Raw genomic sequence first — 19,327 nt, forward strand, 5'->3', positions numbered from 1 at the left:
TTGTATTGATTTTAGAAATGTAAAATAGCTTGTATTTAAGTAATCAGGAAAACTAAAACCACTCATGCTAACCTTGCATTTATAGTTAATAAAAATGGGATTTTATGAATATGTTTTAAATTGTTTCTCACAGACTGACTAACTGGAAACCCATAGGAAATGATTAATGCCAGGTTGTTTCTTGGAAACGCTGCACATGAGTGAGTGTTGCGAAAGTCTGTTATACAAATATAACAATAAGCTGTAACAGTCTGGCAGTAGAAAATTATGTTTAAAAACACCTGGATTGAATTCTGTCTGTATTCACTTGTAGGTAATGATTCAGGATCTGTACTGAAACAGTTTACTACATATAGTAAGGGTAAGTAACTTTTCTTTCTAAATTCCCTCACTATTGTTCAATAGTAAAATAATTATTCATTGGTATATTTAAATAATCAAGTAAATGATATGAACGCTTGGGGAGTTAAAATATTTTTACGTTGCATTGAGCTTACATTTAAAAAGATGAGTAATATGATATCCTTAAATTCTACTATTGTATGTATCTGATACACACAGGCGGGTCTTGCTGTTTTTCACATCCCTAACACTGCTTTTTAAACCTTATCTAAAGTAAAACTCTCAATTTTTTAAATTTACTTAAGTTTTTTAGTTTGAGGTTGTGACATTATTGATATAATCTGGGGCCATATAGATCATTGTTGCAACCATGGTCCTGTAGTGGCACCAAATCTTGTATAAAGGGGGTCAAATGAGGTGTCTAAGACAAGGTTATGGTTTACTGGTTATGATTATGCTGTCTATATGTGTGTATCAGTTTTGTAGTTGAAGTTATGAATATTGGCTCTATACTGTCTGTATTTCAAACTTATGCTATGTTTCTGGGAGACTTCCCAGACAAGTTGGTGTTAGCTCTGCCTAGTCTGCTTGATGGCCCATTAAGGACCATCAGCTATACAATTGACCCATTAAGAGAAGGCAAATACGCCTTGCAACTCAGCAAAGTATGCAGGGACTGGCCCATGTGACTCCAGACTCCATTTTGCTGTAATTTTCCTCAGTAAGGACAAAGAGGTGTTCTTACACCCGGAAAAGACTATAAAAGGCTGATGCCTCTCCTCCATCTTGTCTTCAATCCTGTTTCTTACCTCTGGAGGGACTTTGCTACAAACTGAAGCTCTGAACAAAGGACTGATGACCCATCCCAGCTGGGGATGTACTCCAAAGACTTGATCTAAACCTGCAGTTTATTCTATCGCTGCTACAAGCCTGAACCAAGAACTTTGCCATTACTGTATGTAATTGATTCCATTTAACCAATTCTAACTCTCATCTCTATATTTTTCCTTTTATGAATAAACTTTTAGATTTTAGATTCTAAAGGATTGGCAACAGCGTGATTTGTGAGTAAGATCTGAGTTGTATATTGACGTGGTTCTAGGGCTTGATCCTTTGGGATCAAGAGAACCTTTTTTCTTTTACTGGGGTATTGGTTTTCATAACTATTTGTCCCCATAACGAGTGGCACTGGTGGTGATACTGGGAAACTGGAGTGTCTAAGGGAATTGCTTGTGTGACTTGTGGTTAGCCCATGGGGTGAGACCAAAGTCCCCTTAGTCTGGCTGGTTTGGTTTGCCTTAGAGGTGGAAAAACCCCAGCCTTGGGCTGTAACTGCCCTGTTCCAGCAATTTGTCCTGAATTGGCACTCTCAGTTGGGTCCCGCCAGAACCAGCATCGTTACAGAGGTAATATTTTGATTTACAGCCTTTGCTTCTTGTTTGAAGGCAGCGGCAATGGGCACTATTGAGATGATGTCTGAGAAGCCATTGAAACAATGACAAGAACAAGTAGATAGAATGCCACTCTCTTATATGCTATGTACATAATGTTCCCATTCTCACTCCCATAGGGCCTGATCTCAGGCTCACTGAGTGATTGGAAATTGTCCATTGTCTCTAATGCTCTTTGGTTTGGGGTTGTAAGGAGTGAGTTATGGAAGGGAGGCACACAGAGTATATTCCTGTCCTAGGTGACTTCTGTTGGTGGGGGAATGGATTGAAAACCTGGAATGAGGGCATAAGGTAGTGCAGCAACAGACAGCTTCTGAAGAACATTTGATGTGCCGTCCCCCTGCTTAGCATGGGGCAATATAATGTATGTGAGAACCTGACTAAAGTAAAGCTCAGAAATAAGACAATTCTATATAGATTTTGGAAATGTTTATCAATATATTATTTCAAAAGTGTGAAGTAGCACTTCTTGTTATATGGTAGTAAAGAACCAGAAGAAGTCCAGTCTCTGTGTCTGGAATGGACTCATGACTACTCAGCCACCTCTTGCCTAAATATTATGTATTTTAAATAGCTTTACACTTTTAAAAACTTTTGTATTTTTCACTTTATAAATCATTAACATTTTCTGCCAGAGGGATAGCAAAAAGCATTTCCATATAAACAGACTGGAAACCCTCAGCCCCTAGAATGCTGTAAGTTATCCCTGAGCCAAAACTAATACCCTTTAAAATCATTAAATTCCACATAATCGCCCAAGTTTTGCTTAAATATATTAATAATATTTGACTTAGCTGCCTCAATTGGATCCTATATTTAGGCTCTAGTCCTGCCAGGATTTACTTATGTGCTTAACTTTATGCATTGTGAGTGGTTCTATTAAAGTAAATGGGAATACGCTCAATATACCAAATTAAGCATGTGTATAAATCTTTAAGGCACCAGTCCTGCAGACCGTAAGCTCTTTGTGAATGGGGACAAGGCTTTTTTTGTTATGTTCATATAGTGCCTAGCACAATGGGGTCCTGTTCTTTGAATTGGGCCCCTAGGTACTACCACAATACAAATAAATAATAATTCCTCCTATTTATTACTTTCTCTGTAAAATACCTTCTAAATTCTCCTTATACATGTTGTCTCTTAACTTAAATGTACCATATATACCTTAGTTCTGGTTTGTCCAATTACTTTAAATAGATCAAGCTGAATTTCATAATAACCCTTAGCTAATTTAAATACTTCTGTACTTGATGGAGTCTTGAAAGAAAACAGTTAACTCAGTCAACTGTTAACTTTATCAAACCTCCCCTCAAATTTGAACCCTACCACTCAACCTGTTATAGTAGCCCCACTATTCTGTACTCTTTCAAATTTCATGACATTTTTTCCCTCTACTGTATTAACTAATTCAGTGCCATAGAAACTAGATATGGCATGGACACTATTTCTGTTCGAACACATCTTCTATCTTTAGAGATATTGCATTTTTCATATTCCACCTGTGAGCACTGATTTATCACTTGGTCTCTCCTTTGAATGCTATGCTTTTTTATAGCTTGGAAAGTTGATTTCTTTGGTAACAAGGACAGAAGGGCAGTTTGTTATTACAGTATTACTTATTTTTTGGCATGAGCCAAAGATTACTGAAGTCAGTGGCAGCCTTTCCATTGTCTCAGTGGGTTTTTGATTGGGCTCCTATGGATCCTGGTAGGTACTGAGGCCCTATTGTGCTTCATGTTGTACAAAAGTAAATGATCTTTGTTATTTTTAATGATAAAATTTAAGGGGTAGGGTCTCATCTTGATACATGAGTATATCTATATATAACTTCTATAGCTCTTTATCAGTGAGATCCTGCCAAAGTTCAGTAAACTGGTTTTGTGTGGTGATGAGAGAGGACAGAGTTCACCTCAAACCTGGGGCAGTGCATGGGACTACAAGCAGACTTTCTGCATTTCTGTAATTGTAAGGGGTACGAAAGGGTGGGCATGTTCATTCCTGGCTTCTGGTTTCATATAGGCATCTCATACATATCAGTCCCTATCAGACACCCCTGATAAGATACCGGTCCCCCATCAGACATTTGCTTCTCCCGTACAATCTGCTTTCTCTCTGATGAATCCCATGTTGCTGTGATGTTGCACTCCATATGCTTTATAAAAATATGTTTATAAGTGTGAATAAGATGATGTAACTGGAATATGCTTTATGCAAAAGTTCTCTTGTAAGGTATCATTACAAAGCTTATGTTCTACTGAGTGTGTTCATCCTATTAGTATGTATGTATCATTCTTGTATCTAAAACTAGAAATATGAAGTATTACTCTGAAGTCCTACTGCAATTATGCAAAGTGTGGGCCATTAATGGTGGCTTGGAATCTTGATAGCTCCCATTAACTAGGACAATTGATTGTAAATGGCTCTGTTTACTTGAAAAACTTCCTGGGTACGTGCTGGCCAGCCTTGGAAGAATGGAGACTAGGGGTCTCACAGGACATGTGACCATGTCACATGATACTGGAATCCATCTTAAACCTGGTGCTTTTCCATTTAGAAGGAGGGATGGGAACCCAGAGAAAGACAAAGGATTCCTGCCTTGTGCCAAAGCTATATAAGGGGGTGGAACAGAACAAAGGGGTCCCAGTCATGTGGAATCCTCTGCTTTTCACTTAAGATGCCTGCTGGAACTAACAAGGGCTGTACCAGGGGAAAGGATTGGGCCCAGACTAGGAAGGAGTCTAGTCTGTGAAAGAAGCTTATTGGAACATCTCTGAGGGTGAGATTTACTTGTACTCGATTACTTAATGTATTAGGCTTAGACTTGCGTGTTTTTGTTTTATTTTGCTTGGTAACTTACTTTGTTCTGTCTGTTATTACTTGAAACCACTTAAATCCTATTTTTATACTTAATAAAATTGCTTTTGATTATTAATTAACCCAGAGTAAGTGATTAATACTTGGGGGAGCAAACAGCTGTGCATATCTCTCTATCAGTGTTATAGAGGGCGGACAATTTGAGTTTACCCTGTATAAGCTTTATACAGAGTAAAACGGATTTATTTGGGGTTTGGATCCCATTGGGAACTGGGTGTCTGGGTGCTGGAGATAGGTGACCTGCTGAGCAGTTTTTGTTTAAAGTCTGCAGCTTTGAGGGCATAGACCTGACCGGGGTCTGTGTTTGCAGCTGACTAGCATGTCTGACTCAACAAGGCAGGGTTCTGGAGTCCCAAGCTGGCAGGGAAAATGGGCTCAGAGGCAAATTCAGCACATCAGGTAACAGTCCCAAGGGGGTCTCTGTGACCAAACCTGTCACAATTGCATCATAGGATAATGTGTAAAAAGCAGAGGTAGCAAACGTGCTTCCTCTCCCACACAGATTTCTTCCTCCCCTTTTAAATCACCAGCTACCTTCTTTTCTTATGCAGATTCTCCATCCCCATTCAGCCTCTCATTCCTTCTTCATACAGAAACTCAACCACTTGCCTCCCTAGTGTGGGCATATCACCACCTTTTAATGCTGATACTGGGTGGAAATAGAGGTTACTAGTTTCTAGTGGGTAGACGTTTTGCTCATCCTGGTGGAGTGTGTGTATGTAGTGAGGAAACAGGAGCCTGAATGTGTGGGAGTGATGGTGGTGCTGCTGGTCCCAAAGGCAAGGGTGTGGTGGCAGTGGCGGATTAACGCATGGGACCACGGGGCCCGTGCTCCGGGGCCGTGGCAGGAGCACCAGAACCTGGGTAGAAGTGGGGAGGGCTGCCAGTGCCGGAACTGTGGCCCACCCCTGCTCCTTCTCTTCCACTGAGGCCTGCCCCCTGCTGCTCCTCTTCCCCCTTGGGCCCTGGCCAGGCCAGAAGCTGGAGCTGGGCCATGGTAAGAGCCACCCAGGGAGCCCGGGCCACTGTGGGGAGCACTGGATCCTCCATCTGCTCTCGGTGGTCGCTCCAGCCAGGGCAGATGGAGGGTCCAGGGGTCCCCACAGTGGCTTGGGCTCCCTGGGTGACTTACCACGACCTGGCTCCGACTTCTGGCCTGGCCAGAGGGTGGTGCCTTGGGGGGAGAGGAGAAGCAGGGGATGGGGCCACATGGTGAATGGGTTGTGGGGGGCCCAAAAGTTCTTTGTAGCCAGGGCCCCAATAAATCTTAATCCGCCTCTGTGTGGTGGTTATGGTGGGATGTAGGGAAAGGGTGATGTGCACCTCTCCAGGGTGGCCAATTGTTGCATTGCTTAGGGGTCCCTCAGTCTGCTTGTTCACTGTGGGCAGATAGTTGCCTTTGGAAAAGCAGAGGAGGCCTGTTTGGTGAAAGACCTATAGTTTGACCTGGGTGGCAAATTTTTTGATGTTTCTAGACAGGCAAAAATTCATAACATTCACAGTACCAGAAAGGCCAGCTATTCCAGCGTTCCAAGCACCGTGGTTCTGTCCCACATCCTGAGTGTTGGATTATGACAAACCCAGATTTACCAATTCTCATAGTATTATTGTGCATCTCATGGTTTTACTCATTGTTTTTATTTCTAAGCTGCTCATGATCTCAGGAGCAGCTGGGGTTTTTTGATGATTTTTTTGCCTTCATTAAAAATGGCCGTCATCTCCCAATGTTGCTCCCAGGCTGCTGTCAGTAATGATTAGGGCTCAGATTTTGTCATGGATATTTTTTGTAAAACAATAAACAATAATTCACGGAAGCCCATGACCCGTCCCTGATTTTTACTAAAAATATCCCTGTCAAAATGGGGAGGGAGGAGTGTACAGCACCCACAGCGGCTGGACTGCTGCGGGGTCCCCCTACCCGCCACCTGCCGTGCCTGGACTGCTGTGATCCTCCTGCCCTCCCCCTCCACGGCTGGGCTGTTGTGGGGGGTCCCCCCCGCCGCGCCTGAGCTGCTGGGGGGGGGGGGGACACTATGGCTGCCTGCTGCAGGGAGCCCAGCTGCCCGCAGCGAGTGGGAGCTCTGGGGATCCCCCAGGGAGCTCCGGGGTTCCCCTGCTTCCCAGCGGCTAGCAGGGGAATCTCTTGACCTCTGTGACATAATCGTAGCTCTAGTAATGATGAATACTCCTTGTGTTTTTTATCTTGGAAATCTGTCATTAGATATTAGATGCGGAGGAGAAAGTGGAGAGACAGAGACTACAGAGGCAACAGAATGTGGGAATAGGGGAAGAAGGAGACTGTGAAACATGGGCAAGAGGGGAGGAGACTGAGGAGTAGGGAGGGAGAATGGAGGAGACTGTAGAGGAGCAGGGAGGCAGACTGAGCTGCAGGAGACTCTGGGGAATAAGGAGGGAGGATGTGAGGGGGACAGGAGGCTGGGAGAGTAGAGAGCAGTTAGGTCACTGTGAGGATAGGAGCTGGAAGTAGGGGGCGGCAGGAGAATGTGAGGGGGAAGCTGAAGATAAAGAATGGCAGCTTTTCTGCCTTAGGGGTTAGGGGATAAATGAAATTCCCTCTGCTAGCAGACAGGATGAAGGGAGCTACACTTTTAGGTCTGCATTGAAGGTTGGACTTTAATCTTGAAATGATCACACACAGATCTGTAGGATGAGGTGGCTTCATCCCTGCCCCTAATAATTTAAAAAATCAAGAAGCAGTCCAAAAACACCAACAAGATTTATTATTGTTTAGATCTCATTTGGTTTTGGATAATCTGACATGCATTTTGAACTTGTAGAATTAATAATACTACACATCTGAATAGGAAACCATATTTACTAATCTGTTTGTGGCAAAGTTCTGGAGCTTTAAATGTCGACATTTCTTGGCAGGGCCGGTGCAAGGAAGTTTCGCGCCCTAGGCGAAACTTCCACCTTGCGCCCCCCCCTCCGTGGCAGCTAACCCCGCCCACTGCCCCCCCCCAGTGGCAGCTAACCTCGCCCACCCACCTCTCCCACCTGAGGAGCCACCCCCCCGCGGCAGCTAACCCCCCCCACCTGGGGAGCCCCACCTCGCAGCAGCTACCCCCCCTTGCAAGCTCCCCCTCCATGGCAGCTAACCCGGCCCGGGGAGCCTCCGCCCCCCCCGCGGAAGCTAACCCCGTCCCCCTCCACGGCAGCTAACCCCGCCCGGGGAGCCCGCCCCAGCTCTCCTCCGCTGAGCATGTCGGTGCTGCTCTAATTCTCCTCCCCTCCCAGGCTTGCGGCGCCGATTGGAGGAGAATTAGAGCGGGGGCTGTGTGCTCAGCGGAGAAGGCAGAGTGGAGGTGATCTGGGGCGGGGAGCGGTTCCCCTGTGTGCCCCCCCTGTTACTGCTGGCGCCCCCCCCCACCTCCAATCCACCTCCTCACCTGAGCGGGCTTTTAGGCGCCCTCAACCACTAGGCGCCCAAGGCGGCCGCCTAGTTTGCCTAAGTGGTTGCACCGGCCCTGTTTCTTGCGGGGAGGGGGAAAGTGCATCATTTTTCCTCCCAGGAATTCAGTGTTATTTCAATGAACTTCACCAGGCAACACAGTGAAACCTTTCCAGTACAGGTGCAATTTAAAACTCCTAGTTTTAAACACTACAGTATTAGCAATATGACTTATGTCCAGCATGTGCTGTTGTATCAGGATTAATCTAATGAAAGAGAAATACTTTAAATTTTATTTGGGGAAAAGAACTTAATCAGGATCTGCTGGTGCTCAGCACCTCTGAATATGATGGAACTGGTAAAAACAGTTCAGATCAACATTCAGCTGGAAAGCCTTTAGCAGGATACATTCTATTATCTATTCTATGTTATGTTAACTTATGCAATTGTCCACTATGTAGGCACCATTAGTTTGTATTATTAAAGTACTTTAAGAGTTGTGCCCTCGGTGAAGGCATAAACAAAGTACAAAGGCCAGTCTGTTTTCTAAATAGTAGATTGTTGTTGAAGAGTTTGTGCCAGCCAGTACAGAGAGAGCAATCATGTTTTATTCCTCTCAAGAGAGCTGAATTACTCAACTGCCTCTGCTCCTGCTGTATTACAATCTTATCCCTGAGTTAGAAAATGAAGAGGTCTACTCCATTTGACTGAATTGCTGTTGAGAAAAAAATAATTTCTAATATAACTGGGCACAAGTTAGACATAAATATATAGAATTGTTTGTTCTAGATAGGGTCATTACCTGTGCAGTTTCTTGGACATATGCATGCAAGGCATCTCAACAGTTTGGTGTTTTTTTTTTTTTAGAAAAGTCAGAGTAGGTTTTTTTGGGGAACGAATTTGTTCAGTCATCATCAGCACATTACAAGTGGCTATGTCACCCATTTATATGTTTTGATGTTCCAGGTAATGTTCTGTACTATTCTTCTGTCTGGAAAACTTGCACATTAACTTTCAATAATATTGATTTTCTCACTGCAGCAGGGAGATGTAGAGTTAAGATAACTTGGAATAAGGGAGATCACTTAGCAGTTTAGGTGTATTTGCATCTTTATTTCAAGTCACCTTCATTTTGTTTTGGCACTCTGACCTCTTTCTAGACATGAAATAGCTTTCATTGTGTACCATGTCTTGCAAACAATTTATCAGTTTTTTAGTTTGCATTATATAGTGAAATAGATTAACTGTGGTATCTGTTAACAGTGTTGTGCTGTTACAATGCAGGCCTTAGCCCTTGGTGTTAAAGTGGGACTGACATGCTAATTAAGGGCTCGTCTTGATGCCACAGATCAATGACAAAACTCCCTGTGACATCAGTAGGAACAATATGGGGCTGTATGATTAGCTATGAGAAGGCACTGAACAGCATTGCTAGGAAACCAGAGATGAATGCTGAAGGATATGCATGGAAGATACCAGATTGCCTAGCCTGTAAGTGGATTGTGTGTAAAAAGGTTGCTTGCCCATCAGGTATGCAGTCTGATATAATTTTGGGGAAAGAAAGAAATTAAGATAAAGGACATTAAATCTGTGTAGTTTGGGAAATTGATAGTTTCAAAGAATATTTCATCATCTGCTTTACTTGCAAAGAGAAGGTACACTTGTGTACTGTCACTCATCATTAACTGTGTAAGAAAATAGATGGATCCACTTAGGAGGTAGATAAGATTAAAGGAACATAAGAACGGTTATAGTGGCTCAAACCAATGGTCCATCTAGCCTAGTATCTTGTCTTCTGACAGTGGCCAGTGCCAGATGCTTCAGATGGAATTAACAGCACAGGGCAATTTTGAGTGTTGTTCATTCCTCGCCTGTAGCAGTTGGAGGCTTAGGGGGACACACAAAATATGGGGTTGCATCCCTGACCATCTTGACTAATAGCCATTGATGGACCTATCCTCCATGAACTTATCTAACACTTTTTTGAACCTAGTTATACTTTTGACCTTCACAATAACTCCGGCAATGAGTTCCACAGTCTGATTGTGCATTCTGTGAAGAAGTACTTTCTTGTGTTTTGTTTTAAACCTGCTGTGTATTTATTTTATCAGGTGACCCCAAGTTCTTGTATTATGTGAAAGGGTAAATAACAATTCCCTATATGCTTTCTCCACAGCTTTCATGATTTTATAGTCCTCTGTCATATCCCCTTAGTCATCTCTTTTCTAAGATGAACAGTCCAGACTTTTTAAAATCTCTCTTCATATGGAAGCTGTTCCATACCCCTAATAATTCTTGTAGCCCTTTTTTGTACCTTTCCCAATTCTAATGTATCTATTTTAGATGGGGCAATCAAAACTGCACACAGTATCCGGGTTGTGCGTGTACTATGGATTTATATAGTGGCATTATGATATTTTCCATCTTATTATCTGTCCTTTTCCTAATGGATCCTAACATGGTTAGATTTTTTTACTGCTGCTCCATGTTGAGTGGATTTTTTCAGTGAACTATCCATGATGACACCTAGATCTGTTTCCTGAGTAGTAGTAATTAATTTAGATCCCATCATTTTGTAGGTATAGTTGGAATTACATTTTCCAATGTGCATTACTTTGCATTTATCAACACTGAATTTCATCTGCCATTTTGTTGCCCAGTCACCCAGTTTAGTGAGATCCCTTTGTAACTCTTCGCAGTCAGCTTTGGACTTATCTATCTTGAGTAATTTTGTATCGTCTGCCAATTTGCCACCTCACTGGCAGATTATTTATGAACATGTTGAACGGCACAGATCCCTGTAGAGCTCCTTGGGGAACCCCTCCATTTACCACTTTCCGTTGTGAAAACTGACCATTTATTCCTATCCTTTATTTCCTATCTTTTAATCAGTTGCTGATCCATAAGAGCATCTTCCATCTTATCCCATGACTGTTTACTGTGCTAAAGAGCCTTTGGGGTGGAACCTTCTGAAAGGCTTTCTGAAGGCTCAAGTACAGTATGTCCAGTGGATCACCCTTGTCCACTTGCTCTCTCATCTCTCACAAGTGGCGAGAAGCTTGTCATATTTCCATAGTATTATAATTCTTTATCTTTCAGTGTTTTGCACATTCAGAACCAATCTAAAGAAACTTATTCAAATATTTTTATGGGGCTGTAAAATCTGGTATAATTTCACAGGGACCATGATGTCTGTCCTGTCAAGGTAGACAGAAGGAAGTGATGGGAGTGACTTCTGTGTAAAAGCCATGTAGTAGCCTTACAGATGAGCTGATGGGTGATTAAGCTGATGGGTGACTAAGGCTAGGTCTACACTACCCGCCTGAATCGGCGGGTAGAAATCGATCTCTCGGGGATCGAATTATCGCGTCTCGTCGGGACGCAACAATCGATCCCCGAATCGACGCTCTTACTCCACCAGCGGAGGTGGGAGTAAGCGCCGTCGACTGGGAGCCGCGGAGGTTGATTTTGCCGCCGTCCTCACAGCGGGGTAAGTCGGCTCCGATACGTCGAATTCAGCTACGCTATTCGCGTAGCTGAATTTGCGTATCTTAAATCGACCCCCCCCCCCCCGTAGTGAAGACCTGCCCTAAGTGAACAAAGGGGTTTGAGACACTTGTTCCAGTCATAACATCTAGCACAGTGGATGGGAGCCTTCACCCTTACCACAGATAAGGGGGACCTTCCCCCTATCTTGGTACAAGAACATATTTTAAATATTGTAAACTATGGCAAACATAAAGAATGAGGAGTACTTGTGGCATCTTAGAGACTAACAAATTTATTTGAGCATAAGCTTTCATGGGCTAAAACCCACTTCATCGGATGCATGCAGTGGAAAATACAGAGGAAAGATATATATACACAGAGGACATGAAAAAATGGGTGTTGCCATACTAACTATAACAAGAGTAATCAGTTATGGTGGGCTATAATCAGCAGGACAAAAAAACGTTTGTAGTGATAATCAGGATGGCCCATTTCCAACAGTTGACAAGAAGGTGTGAGTAACAGTAGGGGAAAAAAACATGTAGCCTGCTCCCAGTGCAAGGATCTTCAAGGTAGACGCAGAGTTCAGATGAGTGATGTTTAAGGGATTCTATTTGATCTGACACAGGCTCACCAGGAACAAGGGTTTTGACTTCCTGACAGGAATTGCCCCTCAACTCAAATATTGTCATGAGGTGTTTGTACCTCTTAGTTTTCAAATTATATAAGCAGAGACTCATGTAACTGAAGATAAAGACAACTAAGCAGTCATTCTTTATATAGGCAGTAAGGGGCACCAGAATCCTCCCTCCTGCAAGAAACTCCAATCCTGTTGAATTGAGCAAAAATGATTTCACTAAGAATGTCATGTTCCAATACTTGGCTCAGCTGACAATCAGTCGAATGTACTTTCCACCCATCGGTTCCCTAGATGCTAGGGAGGAAATGGGGTCCGCCTTGTTCAATCTGTTTTACTTCAGAAATGAAAAACTAAATAATGGGCATATAGCAGCACTATTTCCATTATTTTAGTAAATAGATTGCAAGATTTACATTAAAGAAGCTTATATTTATACCTCTATGTAAGGTTTCATTACAGGTTTCATTACAGCACTTAAAGACTTGCTCTAAATAGCTGTGTTCTTACAACTTCCTTGTTTGGGTGCTACCTCTCCCCTTTGTTTTTCCATTTTGCCTGGCACATCCTCCCCTCCTATCTCCTCAGTTGTGTGTTAGATTTTCATTTTTTTGTGAGAAGGCCTTATCAGAGAGTACTAAAGGAATCTCTACCAGGGCCTCTGCCCGATCCTGAGAAGAGATGTGACTCTCTTGTGTAGAAGTGTGTGTGTTTTGGGGTTTTTTTCCCTTTAAATGTAGTCAGTGTTGAATGGAGAAAATACTAGTTTTGCTAAAATTAAAGAAAGAAGTAACACTATCCAGGACTCTGGGACTTTCCTTTGCTCTTCAGAAAATTGCCACAGATTTTGGAACTGTTACCTGGACAGATACCACAAAGAAAGTTGGTTCAGTATCTCATCTGAAAGATGGCACCCCTCACAGTACATCACACCTGGTATGGCATTGTGGTGTTAGCAGTGGGTTTGAGCCAGTGTGTGGGTATGAAGTTCTTAGCGTAGGATAAACATTCTACAAAGTGAGCTAGACTGCTGCATCTGGAACATGTTAAGCTCTTTATATTACAAAATTATAATACATCTGAGTTGGCTCTATAATTGGTAATTAGCTAACCCTTTTAAAAAAAAGTCTGAATATACTTGCAATAGAGAAATGTGGCATCAACAAAAGTGCAAATTCAAACATGATCAGTTCTGAATCTTTAGTCCCTAATCCATAGTGAACTACCAAGTACATTTCTAAAAAAATTTTTGGATAGCCCCATTAACCTTTATTGTTAGGTTAGGATCCTAGTCTTGTAAAGTAAACAGATACTCCCAGGGACCACTGGTCTTGAACTCATGCCTGTGGGATTGCTGAGCAGGAACCTTACTCATTGTGCCTCAGCCAGATAAGGAAACTGTAGCTAATACTCTGCAAACAGAGGCTACATCCACTGACTAAGCAGGATCAGCTGAATGGCAGCTAACTGCTGATTGGTAACTGCCTAGCATAAAGCTTCCTGTTCCTGCTACACCGCTTTTCTGACTGACTAGTCATTAGGCCTGTTGCTGACCAGACCTCTAAGACAAAGTTCCTGCCTCCTTGCCTGGTTCCCACTCCTTGTTCTTGTTACCTTGCTTTGTTCCTTGTTCTTGTTCCCTCATCCTGACCCCAGTTATTGACTCCAGCTTTGACTCCTTGTGTGACTTCTGGCTCTGACTCCAGTTTGGAAAATTGCAACAGCGACATAGGAGCAACAAGAGGGAATACAGTGAGTGAATCTGCTCAATATCTTAGATGTCTATATACAAATGCAAGGAGTAGGGAAAAACAGGGAGACCCAGAAGTATTGGTAAATTAATGACTTATTTATGACTTAATTGTCATCATAGGAAGTTGGTGGGATAAATCTCATGACTAGAAGACTGGTAGAGAGGGGTACAATTTGTGTAGGAAAGACAGGTAGGGAAAAAAGAGAGGTGTTTCACTGTACATCAAGAATATATACACTTGTTCTGAGGTCCAGAAGGAGGCGAAAGTCAGACTAGTTGCCCCTTTCCTCTTAACCCAGAGACTTTCAATGTCATGGTAGAGGTTCACTGTAGACAACAAAATTAGGAAGAGGAGGTGGATGAGGCATTTCTAGAACAAATAACAGAAATATCCAAAGCACAAGACTAGGTAGTAATGGGGGATTGTAACTATCCAAATATCTGTTGGAAAAGTAATGTGGCCAAACACAAAATGTTCATTTTTTCAGAATGTGGAGAAAGTAACTGGAAGACAGTCATTTTGGACTTGATTCTGACTAACAGGAAGGGATTGGTTGCAAATCTTGAGCAAGGCAACTTGGGTAAAAGTGATCATAAAATGAAAGATTTCATGATTCTAAGGAAAGGAATGTGTAAGAACAATAGAATAAGGAGAGTGGTCTTCAAAAAAGCAGTATTTAGAAAACTCAGAGATGTGATAGGCAAGTTCCCATGGGAAAAAAACCTAAGGGGAAAAGGAGTTCAGGAGAGCTGGTGGTTTCTACAGGAGAGAATATTAAAGGCACAACAGCAAACTATTCCAACATGAAGGAAATATAGGAAGAATAGTAAGAAGCCAATGTGACAGCCTCAGGAGCTCTTTAATGTTCTGAACATCAAGAAGTGGAAACATGGACAAATTGTTACGGATGAGTACAAAAGAATAGTACAAGCAAGTAGAGAAAAAATGAGAAAGGCTAAGACACAAAATGAGTTAAACCTAGCAAGGGACATAAAAGGCAATAAGCAGAGGTATTATAAATCTATTAGGAGCAAGAGAAAGACAAGGAAAGTGTAGGTCCAGTACTAGGCAAGGAAGGAGAGCTAGGCAAGGAAGAGAATAATGGATGAAATCAAGAAGGTTGAGGTGTTTAATCCTTTTTTTGCTTCGGTCTTAACTAAAATGGTTAATTGTGACCAGATTCTTAAAACAATTAACAAATACTAATATTAACAATAATAACAAAAAGGGAGAATGAACACAAACCAGAATAGTGAAAGAATAGGTTAAAATATTTAGATATATTTGATGTATTCAAGTTAGCAGGGTTTGACTAAATATACCCTAAGGTATATAAAGAACTAGCTAACGCAATCTTGGTTCCATTAGCAATTATCTTCAAGAACCCATGGAGAATGGGTGAGGTACCAGAGGGCTGGAGAAGGGCAAAGATAGGTACTTGTCTTTAAAAAGGGGAACAAAAAGGACCTAGGGAACTCTACATCAGTCTGTCTAGCTTTGATACCTGGAAAGATACTGGAACAAATTATTAAATAATCATTTTGTAAACACCTAGAGGATAATAAGGTGATAAGTAATAGACAACATGGATTTGTGAAGAACTAATCATGCTGAACTCCTTCTGGCCTAATCACAGACATTCCCATAAGTAAACTAGGGAAATCTGATCTAGATGAAATTACTATAAAATGGATGCATAACTGGTTGAAAGACTGTACTCAAAGAGTAGTTATCTACGGTTTGCTTTCAAACTGGGAGGACATATCTAATTGTTACCCAGGGTTCTTTCAACCCAAAGCTCTTGGTAACTTTTACTCTGTGCAAAGTGGTGTCAGGAAATAAATCAGGGGAGATACATCCATCCGACCGATAGATGGCTGGCACAAACAGGACAACACAAGAGTGCTTTCACTTAAAGTTAAACTTTTACTTAGCCCTACACTACGAGTTTAGGTCGAATTTAGCAGCGTTACATCAATTTAACCCTGCACCTGTCTACACGACGAAGCCGTTTTTTTTTTTACTTAAAGGTCTCTTAAAATTGATTTCTGTACTCCTCCCCCGACGAGGGGATTAGTGCTGAAATCGACCTTGACGGGTCGAATTTGGGGTAGTGTGGGGTAGTGTGGTTGCAATTCGACGGTATTGGCCTCCGGGAGCTATCCCAGAGTGCTCTGGACAGTGCTCTCAACTCAGATGCAATGGCCAGGTAGACAGGAAAAGGTCCGCGAACTTTTGAATCTCATTTCCTGTTTGGCCAGCGTGGAAATCTGCAGGTGAGTGCAGATCTCATCAGCAAAGGTGACCATGATGGACTCCCAGAATCTCAAAAGAGTCCCAGCATGGGCCGAATGGGAGATACGGGATCTGATCGCTGTATGGGGAGATGAATCCATGCCAAAAGACGAAATGCCAAACATTTGAAAAAATCTCCAAGGGCATGAAGGACAGAGCCTATAACAGGGATCCGCAGCAGTGCCGCGTGAAACTTAAGGGGCTGAGGCAAGCCTACCAAAAAACCAGAGAGGCAAACGGCCGCTCCGGGTCAGAGCCCCAGACATGCCGCTTCTATGATGAGCTGCATGCCATTCTAGGAGGTGCCCCTACAACTACCCCACTCCTGTGCTTTGACTCCATCAATGGAGTAGCACGCAACAGGGATGCAGGTTTTGGGGATGAGGAAGATAACTCACAGCAAGCAAGCGGAGAAACCATTTTCCCTGACAGCCAGGAACTGTTTCTCACCCTGGACCTGGAGTCAGTACCCCCCGAGCCCACCCAAGGCTGCCTCCTGGACCCGCCAGGTGGAGAAGGGACCTCTGGTGAGTGTACCTTGGTAAATATTATACATTTAAAAGCAAGCGTGTTTAATGATTAATTTGCCCTGGCATTTGCGGCCAGTACAGCTACTGGAAAAGTCTGTTAACGTGTCTGGGGATGGAGAAGAAATCCTCCAGGGACATGTCCATAAAGCTCTCCTGGATGTACTCCCAAAGCCTTTGCAAAAGGTTTCTGGGGAGGGCAGCCTTATTCCATCCTCCATGGTAGGACACTTTACAATGCCAGGCCAGTAGCATGTAGTCTGGAATCATTGCATAACACAGCATATGGTCCCGGTGTTTGCTGTCATTCAAACAACATCCGTTCTTTATCTCTGTGTTATCCTCAGGAGAGTGATATCATTCATGGTCACCTGGTTGAAATAGGGTGATTTTATTAAGGGGACATTCAGAGGTGTCTGTTCCTACTGGGCTGTTTGCCTGTGGCTGAACAGAAATGTTCCCCACTGTTAGCCACGCAGTGGGGGGAGGGGTGAAGCAATCATCCCAGAGAATTGAGTATGTGTAGGTGGGTTAGTTGGGTTTGTGCTGCACGTTAACCCGAAAACCGCAGCCCCTCCTTTTAAATTGCCAACTCATTTTAAATAGTCTACCCATTGTTCTCTAAAATGTGTCTTTTTTTAACTACCACTCTCCCTTTTTTTTCCCTCCACCAGCTGCAAATGTTTCAACGCTCACACTATCTTCTCCTTCCCAGAGGCTAGCGAAGATTAGAAGGTGAAAAAAACACACCCGCGATGAAATGTTCTCTGAGCTCATGCAGTCCTCCCACACTGAAAGAACCCAGCAGAATGCATGGAGGCAGACAATGTCAGAGTCCAGGAAAGCACAATATGAACGCGAGGACAGGTGGCAAGCTGAAGATAATAAGTAACGGTCTGAAGATGATAGGTGGCGTCAGCTTGGTGACAGAAGGCAAGAGGCAATGCTGAGACTACTGGAGGAAAAAACTGATATGGTCCGGCGAATGGTTGAGGTTCAGGAAAGGCAGCATGAGCACAGACCGCTGCTACAGCCCCTGTGTAACCAACTGCCCTCCTCCCCAAGTTCCATAGCCTCCTCACCCAGACGCCCAAGAACGCGGTGGGGGGGGCCTTCGGGCACCCAACCACTCCACCCCAGTGACTGCCCAAGCAACAGAAAGCTGGCATTCAATAAGTTTTTTAAAGTGCAGTGTGACCTTGTCCTTCCCTCCTCCCCCACCCCTCCCAGGCTACCTTGGCAGTTATCCCCCTATTTGTGTGATGAATTAATAAAGAATGCATGAATGTGAAGTAACAATGACTTTATTGCCTCTGCAAGCGGTGATCGAAGGCGGGGGGGCGGGGAGGGTGGTTAGCTTACAGGGAAGTAGAGTGAACCAAGGGGGTGGGGGATTCATCAAGGAGAAACAAACAGAACTTTCACACTGTAGCCTGGCCAGTCATGAAACTGGTTTTCAAAGCTTCTCTGATGCGCACCGTGCCCTCCTGTACTCTGCTAACCGCCCTGGCATCTGCGCGTAATCAGCAGCCAGGCGATTTGCCTCAACCTCCCATCCCACCATAAACATCTCCCCTTTACTCTCACAGATATTGTGGAGCGCACAGCAATCAGTAATAACAATGAGAATATTGGTTTCGCTGAGGTCTATCCGAGTCAGTAAACTGCACCAGCGCGCTTTTAAACGTCCAAATGCACATTCTACCACCATTCTGCACTTGCTCAGCCTATAGTTGAACAGGTCCTGACTACTGTCCAGGCTGCCTGTGTATGGCTTCATGAGCCATGGCATTAAGGGGTAGGCTGGCTCCCCAAGGATAACTATAGGCATTTCAACATCCCCAACGGTTATTTTCTGGTCTGGGAAGAAAGTCCCTTGCTGCAGCTTTTGAAACAGACCAGAGTTCCTGAAGATGCGAGCGTCATGTACCTTTCCCGGCCACCCCACGTTGATGTTGGTGAAATGTCCCTTGTGATCCACCAGTGCTTGCAGCACCATTTAAAAGTACCCCTGGCGGTTTATGTACTCGCTGCCTTGGTGCTCCGGTGCCAAGATAGGGATATGGGTTCCATCTATCGCCCCACCACAGTTAGGGAATCCCATTGCAGCAAAGCCATCCACTATGACCTGTACATTTCCCAGAGTCGCTACCCTTGATATCAGCAGCTCTTTGATTGCGTTGGCTACTTGGATCACAGCAGCCCCCACAGTAGATTTGCCCACTCCAAATTGAGTGGCACAAGCACTTTGGAGGACCAGGATTAGAATTCAAAACAACCTTCACAAATTGGAGAATTGGTCTGAAATCAACAAGGTGAAATTCAATAAAGATTGTAAAGTACTACACTTAGGAAGGACAAATTAAATGCACAAATACAAAATGGGGAATATCTGGCTATGCAGTAGTACTGCAAAAACGGAACTGGGGGTTATAGAGGATTATAAATTGAATATGCTCAATAATGTGATGCAGTTGTGAAAAAGGAAAATGTCATTCTGGGGTATATTTGCAGCAGTGTCTTATGTAAGACAGAAGAGGTAATTG

General features: G+C 43.3%; 1 protein-coding gene across 1 annotated transcript in view; it reads left to right on the forward strand.

The window, feature by feature from the left end:
- The first annotated feature begins 290 nt into the window (after nt 1-290).
- CNTN1 (contactin 1) overlaps nt 291-19,327 on the forward strand; it is a 296,072-nt gene continuing 277,035 nt past the window's right edge. Inside the window, exon 1 of the mRNA XM_024201075.1 lies at nt 291-361. The gene's annotated coding sequence lies outside the window, so the exon portion shown is untranslated. The remainder of the gene's footprint in view (nt 362-19,327) is intronic.

Source organism: Terrapene carolina, unplaced genomic scaffold (genome assembly GCF_002925995.2).
Source record: "Terrapene carolina triunguis isolate 2854851 unplaced genomic scaffold, T_m_triunguis-2.0 Scaffold68, whole genome shotgun sequence".
NCBI lineage: Eukaryota > Metazoa > Chordata > Testudines > Emydidae > Terrapene > Terrapene triunguis.